The following is a 14,638-nucleotide window of genomic DNA, read 5'->3' on the forward strand; positions in this document are numbered from 1 at the left end:
TGTATCAAAGAGGTGACTTCAAAGTGAAGAGATAAGGGAATAATTTGCACTGATATGTTAAAAGCCTGGTCCAAGGCTGGTAACACTGACAAAGTTGCTGGCATTCATTATCAAGGATTTCTTAGTTCAGAATTTGGAAAGCAGTGTTATAATCAAAGTCATGTTGTGGAGATGCCGGCATTGGACTGGGGTAAACACAGTAAGAAGTCTGGCAGCACAGGTTAAAGTCCAACAGGTTTATTTGGTAGTAAAAGCCACTAGCTTTCAGTGCGCTGCCCCTTCATCAGGTAAATGGGAGTTTTGTTCACAAACAGAGCATATAAAGACACAAACTCAATTTACAGAATATTAGTTGGAATGTGAGTCTTTACAGGTAATCAAGTCTTAAAGGCATGGACAATGTGAGTGGAAAGAGCATTAAGCACAGGTTAAAGAGATGTGTATTGTCTCTGGACTGGACAGTTAGTGAGATTTCGCAAGCCCTGTTCATGTCACACTATCTGTAACCCCCATGACTTGCCTGGTCCATTCAAAAGTCTGATGGTAATAGAGAAGAAGCTGTTCTTCAGTCGGTTGGTACGTGATCTCTGTCTTTTGTATCTTTTTCCTGACAAAAGAAGATGGAAGAGAGAATGTTTGGGATACATGGGGTCCTTGATTATACTGGCTGCTTTTCCGAGGCAGTGGAAAGTATAGACAGAGTCAATGGATGGGGGGGTTGGTTTGCATGATGGATATGACCCTTTGTAGTTTCTTGCAGTCTTGGGCAGAACAAGAGCCATAGCAAGCTGTGATGCCACCAGAAAGAATGATTTCTATGGTGCATCTGTAAAAATTGGTGAGGGTCGTTGTGGACATGCCAAATTTCCTTGGTCTCCTGAGAAAGTAGAGTTGTTGTTGGGCTTTCTTAACTCTTGCATTGGCATGGGGGGACCACCCAGGTTGTTAGTGATTTGGACATCTAGAAACCTGAAGCTCTTCACCATTTCTACCTGACAGTTTTGAGAAGGCCTCCTGACAGTTGATTTTGACAGGTCTGTTGACAGTTTCAATGAGCTTGACAGTAATAGGTTTAAACATTTTTTATGCGCACTTGTGCATACTTTTCAAAAGCACACCTGACCTATCTCAAAGAGTAACTGACCTCCAGTAAAGATGTCCCAGGAACATATCCAAAAGGGTCTCCAAAAGGCACTCTGGCTACCTAAACAAACTTCAGGCCTCCTTTTACCTGGTCTAATCTGCACACTTCCAGTTTCACATTCGTGGCATACAAAAGCCCCATTTCCATGGAGGCAGCTGATGAGGTAAATGGCCAGTGGCCTCCATAAGCTGCACGGCACCAGCTTCAGCCCGACTTCATTCTCACCCCTTGAAAATGGGAAGTGCCATGTCCGGGAATGGGACTTCTGAGCTTGTCTGTTATTTTTGATGGGCTCTCCGTCGTGGTGAAAATTTAGGCCTATGGCAATGACTGGGACCTAGAGGGAATGTTTGATTTCTGTTAATAACTCTGTTAAGAATTTTATTAATAACAGAACAGCTGTAACAGATCACAGCATAACTCACAACTCATGCCCACTGACAATGACTGCCAAGGCAGCATCACAACATGAACAAACTATATCTTATTTTTTCTTCAGTGCTGACCATATTATTCCACCAGTGTGAATTTTCATTCCATCAGAATGACTATGCTTCTTCTGAAGTTCCTTACAAGAGATCTTGCCTTCTAATTTTCTTCCTGCAACAGAATTCTCATTTTCATTCCCTTTGTAACATGAAGAGTTTAATAAGAATAGTGGAAATGAATGGCAGTATGGTGGCACAGTGGTTAGCACTGCTGCCTCACAGCACCAGGGACCCAATTTCGATTCCTGACTTGGGTCACTGTCTGTGTGGAGTTTGCACATTCTCCCCATGTCTGTGTGGGTTTCCTTCAGGTGTTCCAGTTTCCTCCCACTGTCCAAAGATGTGCAGGTTAGGTGCATTGGTTATGTTAAATTGCCATTTAGTATCAGGGGGATTAGCAGGGTAAATACTTTGGGCTACAGAGAGAGGGCAGGGTGGAATTGTGGTTGGTGCAGACTCGATGGGCCGATGGGCCTGTTTCCCGGGCTGTTTTTGTTCTTTGTTCTTTGTCCTGCAGTGTAGGGATTCTATGAAGGCCCTTTAAAATTGCAGTGCATCATAATAGAATGGGAAAGGAAATTGTAAGCAGCCAGTCCAATTTTAACTACTCCTCTGCCTGCCAAGGGAATTAAAGTTGACCTCAACTGTCTACTGCACATTTTTTCTGCCAAGAAGACAGTGTAGAAAGAAACTGTCCCTATTAGCAGAAGGATGAAAAACCAGAGGACACAAATTTAAGATGATTGGCAAAAGACGCAGAAAGATAACTTAATTCAGTGAGTGGGTGTAATCTGGAATGCATTGTCTGAAAGGGTGGTAGAGGAAGCTTTCAAAAAGGAATTAGGAAAGTGCATGAGGGGAAAAATGCTGCAGATCTCTGGGAAAAGGATGGGGGAATGGAAGTAGTTGAGTGGCTCTTGCAGAAAGTAAGGTTGAATGGGCCAAATGGCCTCCTTGTGCGCTGTAGCCATTCTATGATCATTTGATTCTATGAACATATTCCTTACTCAATGATATATGCAAATACTTTGAATTTGCTGATATTAGTTAGAATTCATCATAACGTTCTTTGCAATTAAGTTACTGGTTCATAAATATTCAACTTTTTACACTATGAAATTGGCATAAGCAAGTTGCAGATTAAGAAAATGAGAATGTTAGAAGACTGGCACAAACAAAAGGTTCAAATCTAAATTTACAAAAGCAGTATTTGTCACCCATTCAAACACACAGCTAGAAATAGCTTGGAATTTTTTTGTTTATCGAATGGCTGAGAGTTACTTATTCCACTTATTATCCGACATTCCAGGAATATATAATAACTAAAAAGTTCATCTAAAGGGCATGTGCCAAAAGCCTATTTAAGCAAAATGAAAGCTGTGATTTATTTTATTCATGTTCATTACAGAGGGCAACAGCAGTGCTGGGAAATAAACATTTTCCACTTTGACATTCACCAGCATCAATCACTTCCATGTTTGATAAATCCTGGGTAACCTACAATGTTTGAAATGCCACAGCTGATTCCTTCAACTTCAAAGCCATCCACGATATCATTGGGATGAATTCTGTGTCCCTCACTCTGTGCACTTTCTGGTGAAAGGCTATGCTGAATTGTCAAAAGCTGCAGATATTATAGGGAAATTGTGATATTATTCCCATCAGTTATTGGAGACTCTGGCTGGGAAAGTAGCACAACAACATTGTCTTGGTGATAGGGTGATAATTGTTGGAGTTGAAGTAAGAAGCAGGAAAATAGGTCATTGAAAAGCCCAATGAAGGGAAGATTGTCCTATCAGTTGTCTTGTGTTAGGACAACATGCCTAAGCATTGTTGGCAAAGAAGTAGATTGAGAAGATTTCTTCCAAATGTAGAAATGACAGTCTGTTTGAGGTTACCACACTCTGATACCTTTACTAAGTGACCACTTTGGATGATGCATGTTGGAAAGCTACCTCCCTATCTTCACCTGTCATCCACATACCTTCAGCCAGCATCACTGGGTAGTAATCCACAAATGAGAACCACGGCTTTGACTGTTTTTTCCCTTCTTTGCCCAAGCATTCTAGAGCCAATTACAGCATTGCTACTGCTACCTGATTTGAGATGAACTAATTTAGCTTTCTGATTCATGTGGCTTTTGAGTGTTCAGTGGCTATGGTTAGCAACTGAGTTATTGAGAATTGACATTAAGCACTTTCACAGTGTGTCCAATAATATGCTTGTCAATAACATATGATAGGATTTTGAAAATCTAATGTACAATGTTTAATGCCTATTATCAATTATTGTAACTGAAGTATGTGCAGTAACTTTGAGAAACTGTTGTAAAAATATTTTCTGTATATGGCAGTCCAAAGACAATTTATGAAAGCCTTTACAGCTCCATAGACTTTTTCACATTTAGAGATTCAGATTCCTCAGAACTGGACAGACATCACTATCGTTTTGGAGCAGGTGTTGAGGGGGAGAGGGGGGTGGCGGGTGGGGAAGGGAGTGCGGAGGCTGAGGAATTCAGGCCAGTGCAATGATGAGCAAGGTGATTGAGGTAATTGCACAAAGGGAAATGAAAGTATCTGAGGTGCATTGCACAAACTGTGCTGCCAACTTGTCCGAGAGCTTCATATCTTTTGCAATGTTCTCTATAAGGTCATCTCTGAATCAAATAGGGAATATGCTGGCCCTTTGTCACTATTGCCAAACATTCAAAAGGAAAGCAACAGGTTGGAACAAGCTGGGCAAAATGTTGATATAATTGCCTAATCTGGTCTCAATTAAATAGACAATAATGTGAGAATACCGTGTAAAATATTCAATTTGCTCAACTACAGTTGACGGAGCAGATTGACTGTACAGTTATTTTTCATGCCAAACAGCTCAAAAACCAGGAGTTATTTCCTTACAGTTCTAAAATGCTGGTATTCAGAACTCCCTTGAGCCTCTCAAGGCCATTGTGTGGGGGTTTGAAGTGAAAATCCAGCTGCACTCTATGGCTGATAAACTATTTCATTCAGAGTGCGATCCCCTGGAAGACTATTTCAATGATCTATCCTCCCAAACCTTGTCAAACAGATTGCTGCAAATTCTGTAGCTAGGAAATAAGTATAATAGTGTTTGAAAAATATAACATTCAATTTTTTCAAAAATATTATTTACATTACATTAGCTGTGCACTAGATCTCTGGAACATTGCACTTTTCTAATGAATTTTCATAATACATATAATAGTGCTTCAGCTATCTCTTCCCTACTTGCTTTTAGTATGTGTAGATACAATCCATCAAGGCCATTTGGAAAAGATGTCAGAAAATGTTTCTTCATACCAAGGGCAGAACATTCTTCCGAAAATGCAGTAGATGCTACCCCAAACAATAATTTAAAATCTATGGTTGAGAGATTTTTGCTAAAGAAGGGTATAAAGAGATGTGGAAACAAGTAAGGTAAATGGAGTTAGGATATAGATCAGTTTTAACCTTACTGAAGAATGCCTGTGTTGTATGATATGTCAGGTTAACAAGAACATAAAGTTAGCCATGTAATGCCTATAGTGCTGAAGTTGTAAAAGAATGTGGGATGGGGGTGATATAACTGTTTACCAGTGGAACAGTACTGCAATTCCACGGTATATAGTGTGTACTGTACTCAGAGGCAGGAGGAATACAGAACAATATTGTATCAATGATCAAATGTGCTTCACAACAGCACAGCTCTTTCTCTACCTCTCTTATGGAGTATCTCAGCTTTAAACCAATCTCCTTTTATGTGTAAGGCATTGCTCTCAATCATGCTAATACAAACCATTGTGAAAAAGATTATCACTTTTCAACCTTGGCATGCACACACATATTATATGTATATATATGCAGTGAAGGTAAAAGCAAATTGAAGCAAGCAACTGTTAATTGTTTCTGTTAATTAAAGAAGAAAATAAATTTTGTCAGTCAGTGTTAAGAGACAGTGGTTAACAGAGCATAAACAGAAATTCTTTCTGAAACCAAAGATGGTAAATGATTATTCAGACTGTATTTTAGCTAGAACTCAAGGGATTAGTTGGAACTATGATATTGCCATTACTGTAACTGAATTTCCATAGTACCGTGAATATTCTCTGCCACAGCACATTGGCTTGTGCATTTAGGACCACAATCTTTTACTGTACTTTTGTGATTCACTCAGTTTGCTGACCAATGCTGATTAGGCATTGTTCAATTAGGAACCTTCGTCAACTCAATATGGTCAAGAGCTTCAAGTTTCTAGATGTCCAGATCACCAACAACCTATCCTGGTCCCTCTTCGCAGACACTGCAATTAAATAAGCCCACCAATTGCCTCTACTTCCTTAGGAGTCTAAGGAAATTTGGCCTGTCCCCTACACTCTTGCCAACTTTAATGGATGTACCATTGGAAGCATTCACTCTGGATATATCACAGCTTAGTATGGCTCCTGCTCTGTTCAAGACTGCAAAAAACTACAAAGGGTCATGAATGAAACCCAGTCTGTCACACAAACCAGCATCCCATCCATTGATTTTGTCTATGCTTCCTGCTGCCTCAGAATAGCAGTCAGCCCAGATATTCTGTTTTCCACCTTCCATCAAGATAAAGATACAAACATCTGAGGTCACGTACCTCCCAACTCAAGAACAGCTTCTTCCCTGTTACTATCACACTTTTGAATGGACCTACCTTAGAGTAAGTTGATCTTTTTCTACTTCCTAGCTATGATTGTAAAAGTACCCTCTTCATTCCTTCTGTATAGTGCGCAAGAAACAACACCTTTCACCGTATCCCAATATATGTGACAGTAGTAAATCCAATCAAATCACTCAGCGAGTGACTGAATACGTATAAATGAAAGTTGGCTTCCGATCGTAGGATGTTTTCCCCTTTGAGGTGGAGAGCCAATTGGTGGTAATTTAATCTTTCAGACAATGGGCAAGGTTGAGAAAGTAGGGCCTTCTCAAATACGGGAATTGAACGCTTGTTGTTGGCATTGCTCTGCATCACGAACCAGCGTCCAGCCAACTAGCGTTAACTGACTCCCTGCATGCATAAAGAAAACAATTAGGATTTACTTTCGGGGGAAACTTACCTGTGGTCACAGTTTGTTAGTGAAACCATAAAGATGGTGGGAAGATGTCCTGTATCCAATACATTTGGCAGTATGATAAAATTGTTCCAAAAGAAGTATATACAATGTAATCAGAGGTAGAAATCTAAATGAATCCTTTCAATTTAGGCTAGGAGAATAACATTGGAGCAAGACAATCTGCTCACAAAGAACTGGTAACTATTTATCTGAGTGGGTGTAAACAACTATCATAATTGATTATACATTACATACATAATTGCAGAATCTGTTTTACATAATCAACTGGTTTTACTGATTAAGGAAAATGCATTACATTAAGCTTGTAATTCACACTGACCTGCAATTGAGTAGATTATCCTAGGTGTCTGGTTGCAAATAATCTTTGGACAGAGGATGCAGAGGCAAATTGGATGGGGATCACACATCTACGGCCTACCCAGCTTCACATTTATATTTTAAATAGACAAAAACTGATACCTGCTGTGATCCTTCTTTCTCAATTTATCTTCATAAACTTCATCTAAACGCCAGTGCAAAATAGAAAAGTTTTGCCCCCATATATTTAGCAGGAAGGGAGCCTCAAACCAAAGAGTAATACAGTACAGGAGTAGTCTCTTCACAAAAACAAGGGGAAAGGCTGCTAATGGTAGTCTATAGAGAGAATAAAGTGTGTGAATGGCCAAATGGCAGAGAAACTGAAATCAGAGGGTAAACTGTGACAGATGAAATCATGGGGAGAGGGGAGGTGGGTGGGAGAGAGATAAAATTGAGAAAAGGGGGGAAAGACGGAGCAAAGAGGGAGAAACAGTAAGGAAAGGGGGACAACTTAAGAGGAAAGAATTGGGGAGGGAAGAAAAATAAAGAAAGCCAATAAAAAAAGGTAGAAAACAGTAAAAAATGAAAACAAAGGGGTTGAAGTGGGGCAGAACTAATGATTGGCTGATTACTCCATTCACTGAAATTACTGCTGCTACATGACTGGAGATCCTTTTGACATGGTGCCAGATTAAACTGTCATCGGGAAAGGCCATAGAGGTACATAGACCTTTGTCACCAACTTTCTTCAAGATCAGCAGCGAGTGTTGTTGCTTCACTGCTGATGACAAAATTTAGCCTAATATATCAGGAAATGTACAGTTCAGAGATTGACTGTTGTATTTTCCAGGCAAATCTTCTTATTTATCTTTCCGGTTTCGTATCTACGCAGTTTTTCCGAGTATTAGTTCACTTTTATATTCCATATCTGAGTCAGTGTTTTCCCCAAGCACACTGAATGCTTGCCTTCTCAGACGACAGGGTAAATTCATCCAAAGTTTAAGACAAAGTCCTACCAATAATTCAATAAAATTTGGGAAATGTTTCCAAATAGTCTTTACTTAAATCACAATGTTAATTAGTGTGATTACTTCAAAGTGATAATCTGCATTTTTCTTAGTCCATGTGGTTTTGTGTGAATCTACAGAACATCCTGGTTTCGATATTTCTTTATTAGATAAGGATTCCCTAACAATTCAAGAGGAAATAATGTGGAATGAGCCATGCAGGATTGGAAAGACACAGCTTCGATCCTTCTGGTGATCATGGTGGCTATCCCTATAAGGGGAGGCAACACGGCAGAAGAAGAAGAACACGGCTTGAGGGACCAATCGGGACCAAGAGTAGGTTGTAGTGGGCTGCTCTTGGACGTTGCTTCGGGAGTTGCCTATTGCTTCATGTCGTTAGTGTGCTTAAACTGGACCATCTCGAGGGCAACATGACAGCTCAGAGACTATCTCTGTTACTGTGCGGACACATGGATTTGGGCCTGTGTCTGTGGGAGTTTGCATGTTCTCCCCGTGGTTGCGTGGGTTTCCTCCGGGTGCTCCGGTTTCCTCCCACATCCCCCAAAGATGTGCTTTTAGGCTGATTGATTGGGTACTAAATTGTCCCTCAATTGGACCTCCCTGATCCTCGCACATTAGGCGTAGACTAAAATCATGAATAGGTCACTGAGACAGTGGGACGGCGGCGCGGGCTCGTTGGGCCGAAGGGCCTGTTTCCCGTGCTGTGTTGTTCTTTGTTCTTTGTTCTTTGTAATCACTCCCCTCTTAGAAAGAAGACACGTAGAAGACATGAAGGGTCTGGGGCAGGCAGTGGACTGCTCTCAGGCAGCCGGTGGGGGGATCGGGGGGAGGGTGTAGCTTCTATCCTCTGTATGGTTTTTCATTATTGATAAATACTCTGCGTGCTCCTGGTGAAGACTGTGAGCGTGCATCATTACAGATCCCCAGTCTGTGTTGGGTGACCCAGCTGACCTGGCAGTAAAGAAAGAGAGTTTTGCATTTATATGGTGCTTTTCATGACTTCAAGATCTCGCAGTGCTTTCCAGTCAATGAAATCGTTTGAAGTGTAGTTACGATTGTAACGTAGGAGACAAGACTGCCTATTTGCGCACAACGAGGCCTTGCAAACAGCAGTAAGACAATGGCTGGTGTTTTGTTCTTGTGCTGTTGGAGTTTTACGCTCAACCTCAGCGTCTCTCGATTGGAGGGGGCGGGTGGGAGCCAGAAGATGGAATTAATTGGCCAGGGTTCCAATTCCTGATTTCTCATCCAGTGACGTGCTGTAAAAGACATGTATGCAGACATCAGGTGAATGAACCCTCCCCATGGAAGCACAAACATGGACAAATACACTGTGGAAGCTCACCTCCTGGCATCCTACTGTAAAGAAGGACCGTTAGGTGAGATATCAGGTGGCAGCTGTGGCTCTGGAATGATACCCCACCACCAGTGAGGAAAGGAGAAAAAAATCTAGATAAAAATATAACTTAGACACCTTGAAGATGGTAAAATAATTTCAGAAGCTGAAAAATTTAGGTTCAAGGGGTTTGTCTTAAGAGGCATTTTCTTCATTCTCTTAATTAAATTCAGTAGAAGATCCCTGAAAACTCCAGGGACATGGCATAAATGTATATCTTATATCACAGGATTTCTGTAACAGGATTAGTTACAGGGAACAAACTAAGCGAAGCCCTGCAAGAATTCAACCTCGACATGCTTTGGTCAACCAGTAAATAGCCAGCTTTTAACAGGTGAGACAATCTCCTTTAACAAAATCGTTCTGGATTTTGAACACCACAGGACAAGCTAATTTTCAAAGAAAGAAACAAAACACAATTTTTAAAATCAATTATCTGGCTGATACAGCTGTCCCTTTTTACTTCCACCCTCACTGCCAAAACAAAGAAAAAAAAACTGGTGTCTTTGCTCGTTTTACATGACCTGACCTCAGGCTGCCATTTTTGTGAGTTTTTGTGTCAGGAAAGAGTGAAGAAAAGGAAGAAAGGAAAGGGAAAAACATTCTGAATGGGGGAATTCCTTTCTATGCTGCTCTTGGACAGAAAGCAGCTAGCTGAGCCATGATTTGCAGCCATCAAGTAGTTACAGCACAAAAGCTACAGAAAGAACCAACACAAAAGCCACTGGTACAAGATTGGCAGATCATTAGGGTCCATTTAACGGCAGGTCAATTAGATGACAGGGTCAATCACGTGGCTATGCCAAGGTTAGCATCACATACGCATAACTTGTGGCAACATTGAAAGAAGGGAAAATAGATTTTTTGACCATTCTTATTGTTTGAATGTGGCAATGGGTTCCTCAAAAGCAAACACAAAAATTATCCGGGACATAATTATAAATGTACTTCATGACATTGATAATCTAACATAATATAGGCAAATAAGTTGTGTAGGCTTTTGGTGGACTGGATAATCTCCTGTGGTCAGACGCACATTGTTCTCTTGTCAACAACAGCCATCTAGAATTGGCCTCACTGTTTGGAACGCATCCAGGATAAACAAGTACCCTCCCTGATGGAGACTTGTAGCCGCCCAGTGTCAAGAGACAGTCTAACTCTTGATATGCCAAACTGTAGAATAAGAATTGTTTAATACGTTACTTTGAACATCCTTGAAACCTTTTGCATATTTTCAAGAGTCCATGAAGTTTCTTCAGCAAAAGACATAATTACTTTTTCATGCATCAGCTATTTGTTTTTTTTTACAAGTGATCTCCCTTAGCTCCGAAATAATTTTGTTTGATTTGTACCACAGAAAACGTGCATGAAACTGTAAAAGTTTAATTAATAGAATGATTGCGAAAAATGCGCAAGTCATTGTTTCAGTACCTTCAGAGAATCATGTCCAGTGCAATATATCACTGTGTCTGGACTGTCTGGGGTTAAGCCACATTTCCTAACCGAACCTCAAAGAGCAATGCAAGAAATGTTGGCACAACTGCATGTAGAAACAAAAGGATCAAAGTCATGACACTATCAACTTTTTGCAAGCATGGCCAGTTTTAATGCAGTTCTTAAAACTGAGCAATAAAAGGAAGGGATTACCATTTATTTAAAACAATTCTGTATCATATATTTGATACTCAATGGATTTCAAAATGTCTATAAAGTTATCTTATGTATGGAATGTGACATACATCTACCCTTCTCCTTCCCTCATGAAGTGTGTGTTTCACTCGTAGGTATTTTGTTGCTCTAATTAAACAGATTACATTAATTAAACAAGTTCATTATATTTTCAGCTTAAATATAAATTACCTTATTACTCATCACGTTGCTTTGGTGTAGTGTTGCTGTATTATTTCTGGGTGAACTGTGACACACACCGTTACCTTTTCCCTCCCCAACACATAATGCTTTATTGGATAAACTAATCTCTCTCACAATACAGAACTTCTCAGACTGAAATGGAATGTAGTCATGTGATTCCTTAATCCAGAGCAAAGTCATGTCAGATACAATGGTCCAGTGTGCCAGTCTGTGCTGGGCACATACCAGATAACATATTATGGAATAAAATCATCAAATCATGCTGTGTATCAGAAGAATTCACCCATGAATGTTGCTCATTTATAATATATATACTTAATCACTTTCAACCAAGAGTCAATAAAATCTTGGACAACCCTAATATGCAGTTGGATCAACTGCTGTATGCTTTATTGTGGGTTAGTTATCCAATACGCTTTATATCAATGGAAATAGTTTTGTCTCCACATTCATATAATCCAGACATCGCAGTTCTGCTGCAAAGCCGCTCAGATCTAATTTCAGTAAGAGCATACTACCTCTAATCCTTTGTAAAATAATTGCAATGGATGTAAGGTACTGATGCATTACACTGCTTGAGAATTAAATTTATGATAATTTCAGTGTTAATAAAAAGCTATTTTTATTAGGTCATTGTTAGCATTAAACTTCTAACTGGTGTTTAAGTGAGTTGAACTTTGCTCATATGTGGAATGATCCATGTAAATAATTCCTCTTTCTCTAGTCTGAGGATATATAACTTGGGTCTGCCTGCTCCATGTTGCTCTCAGTTAGTGTTGGTTTATAGGTGGTATGTCTAACGAAATAGCAATCATAATCTACCTAGAATAGTTATCGCATAGTTTTGTCAGGGAAATCATGCATCATTTGATTCCTAAAATAGTAAGCAGTCATTTCCTTTCATTTTCTACTGATGCTTAAAACAAAATAAAATCCATTAAATGCAATTTTCTGGGCAAACTGATAACAAAGCTATTAACTTGGGCTGTTCAAAAATCTTAATCAAGATATTTGCAGAGTCCACTTTCACATTAAATGAAAAAAAGCATAAATGCAAGGCTAACTGCTACTTTTCTATTACTTATTTTCTCATTAACAATGTGTGATGCAATATTTTAATTCTTAAAGTTGAGGAAGTGGCCATCTATTTACCTACTAAGTTGAAAACAATAAGGATGTGAGAACTGTTTATGTATCTGAATCTAACATGACAACTGGGAGACTCTCCTTGCATGCGGACGTTCAAATAAAGATAAAAACAAAATATTGTGGATGCTGGAGATCAGAAATAAAAACAGAAAATGCTGGAAATAGTCTAGCAGCATTTGTGGACAGAAAAACAAAATTAACGTTTTGAGTCAATATGATCCTTCTTTGGAACTATAAAGACACCTTGTTAGGTCCAACGAAACCCAGTTTCTATTTCCATTAACATGAGATCAGACATTGTTTACAAGTGAAAATAATGGCTTGTTTAATATATTGGCTGAGATTCTCTGGCCTCTCCTCAGCATTTTCCTTGGCAGTGGAGATGGCGCACTGCTCACTGGTGGCGGGATCATCTGGTCCCACCACTGTCTATAGGAATTCCCATTCAGGCCACTCCACATCACCGGGAAAGCCATGGCAAGGGGTACAGCACACCACTGGTGGGACCAGGGGATCCGCTGATGTGAACGTTAGAGAATTCTGGCTATCAATACAAGTGGCGGAGGGGTGGGGGGAGCTTGCAATTTCTGCACTGCCGTTACCAACTTTATGGAAGCAAATCTAAACAGGACTGGAACCCTGAGTCTTCTAACTTTGAAAGTTCACTTGCGGCTTGACATATCCCCTGAAGCAACTCAAGTCTAGCTCCTGACATTCAGTTTCCAAAGTAAAAGCCTGTTCATGCGTGGTTAAACATGACTAGATCTGATACAACTTTATATCTAGACAAAGATCAACATACTCCTAATAGCTCACTTAAAACACATTTCTACCTACATACAATTACTCAACATCGATGAGTTATATTCATTCATTTTACAGGGTTCACAATTTTAAACCTGATGCTTTAGATCAATGGCATCCAAATCAGCAAAAACCTGCACATTATCCAATAACCAGCACATTATCCAAAAGTCTGCACATTATCCTACAAGAAGTAGGAAACAAATGTATAAGTTTAAAATTGTATCCTAATTTAGAATCATGGAATGGAATCATAGAATCCCTACAGTGCAGAAGAAGGTCATTTGGCCGATCCAGTTTGCACCAACTTTGCATCTTACCCAGGCCAACACATTCCACCCTCCCACTGCTTGACCACCCAATCTAAATTGTCTACATCATTTGGTACATTAAGGAACAACTTAGCAAGGCCAATCCATCTAAACTGCAAATCTTTTGAGTGTGGGAGGAACCTGGAGCACCCGGAGAAAACCCATGCAGACACAGGGAAAACATACAAACTCCACAGAGACAGTCATCCAAGGCCAGAATTGAACTCAGGTTCCTTGCACTGCAAGGCAGCAGTGCTAACCACTGTGCTACTGTGCTGCCTTGATTTACATCCGCTTTTTCTAGGAGACATTGCATAGCATGGCTGGATTGGCGGGCAGTGAGGAGCAGTGTCTGGCAATACAACGGGATATATATAGGCTGGTATATTGGGCAGATATATGGCAAATGGAGTTTAATCCAGATAAATGTGAGGTGATACATTTTGGCCAAAATAATGTAGGGGGGAGTTATATGATAAAGGATAGACCTATAAGGAGTATAGAATCACAGCAGGACCTGGGGGTGCAAGTGCACAAGTCTTTGAAGGTGGCAGTACAAGCGGAGAAGGTTGTGAAGAAAGCTTATGGTATGTTAGCATTTAAAGGAAGGGGTATAGAGTATAAGAGCTGGAGTCTAATGTTGCAGTTGTATAGAACGTTGGTTAGGCCGCATTTGGAGTACTGCATCCAGTTCTGGTTGCCTTACTACCGGAAGGACGTGGAGACTCTGGAGAGAGTGCAGAGGAGGTTTACCAGGATGCTGCCTGGTATGGAAGGACTGGGTTATGAGGAAAGATTGAGCAAACTGGGGCTGTTTTCCCTTGAAAGATGGTGACTGAGAGGAGATCTAATAGAGGTATATAAGATTATGAAGGGTATAGATAGAGTAAACAGTGGTAAGCTTTTTCCTATGTTAGAAATGCACAGTACGAGGGGCCACGGGCTTAGGGTGAGGGGAGCAAGGTATAACATGAATGTTAGAGGGAGGTTTTTCACACAGAGGGTAGTGGGGGTATGGAATGCTCTGCCAAGCAAGGTG

This window comes from Carcharhinus amblyrhynchos, chromosome 1 (genome assembly GCF_965287045.1).
Source record: "Carcharhinus amblyrhynchos chromosome 1, sCarAmb.v2.hapA, whole genome shotgun sequence".
Taxonomy (NCBI): Eukaryota; Metazoa; Chordata; class Chondrichthyes; order Carcharhiniformes; family Carcharhinidae; genus Carcharhinus; species Carcharhinus amblyrhynchos.